Source organism: Eimeria mitis, genomic scaffold (assembly GCF_000499745.2).
Source record: "Eimeria mitis Houghton genomic scaffold, Emh_scaff805, whole genome shotgun sequence".
In the NCBI taxonomy this organism is placed as follows: Eukaryota; Apicomplexa; class Conoidasida; order Eucoccidiorida; family Eimeriidae; genus Eimeria; species Eimeria mitis.
In genome coordinates this window covers 13878-14519 of record NW_013575915.1, presented here as the reverse complement: position 1 = coordinate 14519, position 642 = coordinate 13878, and the positions used below count along the sequence as shown (strand labels likewise).

Below are 642 nucleotides of genomic sequence, written 5' to 3'. Positions count from 1 at the left end.
TTCTCTCGGCATATTATTATAAAAACAATTAAAATAAATAAAAATAAAAATAAAAATATAAATAAAAATATAAATAAAAATATAAATAAAAATAATTATGAGGATACAGAAAACTGCAGCAACAACCATCCGGCTATGTGGCTGCTTAGAGAGGATTGCAGCGATGATCCTGCTGCTGCTGCTGCTGCTGCTGCTGCTGATGCTGCTGCTGCTGCTGATGATGATGATGCTGCTGCTGCTGCTGCTGCTGGTGGAGCTCCTGATCTGCTGAAGAGCCCTGGAGGCGCTAGGGATACTGCAGCAGCAGCAGCAGCAGCAGCAGCTACAGGAACAGCTGCTGCTGCTGCAGCAACAGCAGCAGCAGAAGTGGGAGCAGCAGCAGCAGAAGCAGCAGCAGCAGCAGACGCTCTGCCTGCAGAGGAAGAGGCAGCAGCAACTGCAGCAGCAGCAAGAACGATAACATCAGCATCAACAGCAGCAACACCAGCAGCAGCAGCAGCGACAGCAGCAGCAGCAACAACTACAGCAGCAGCAGCAACAGCAGCAGCACCGACAACAGGAACAGCAGCAGCATCAGAAACTGCAGCAGCAGCAGCAACAACAACGACGCCAGCAACAGGAACAGCAGCAGCATCAGGCAAA

The 642-nt window shown here is 49.7% G+C and overlaps 1 protein-coding gene across 1 annotated transcript in view; it reads left to right on the top strand.

The window, feature by feature from the left end:
* Nucleotides 1-642, top strand: part of EMH_0022720 (uncharacterized protein) — a gene marked incomplete at both ends in the record, with an annotated part of 4128 nt that overhangs the window by 2381 nt on the left and 1105 nt on the right. The gene's annotated exons all lie outside the window — the stretch shown is intronic.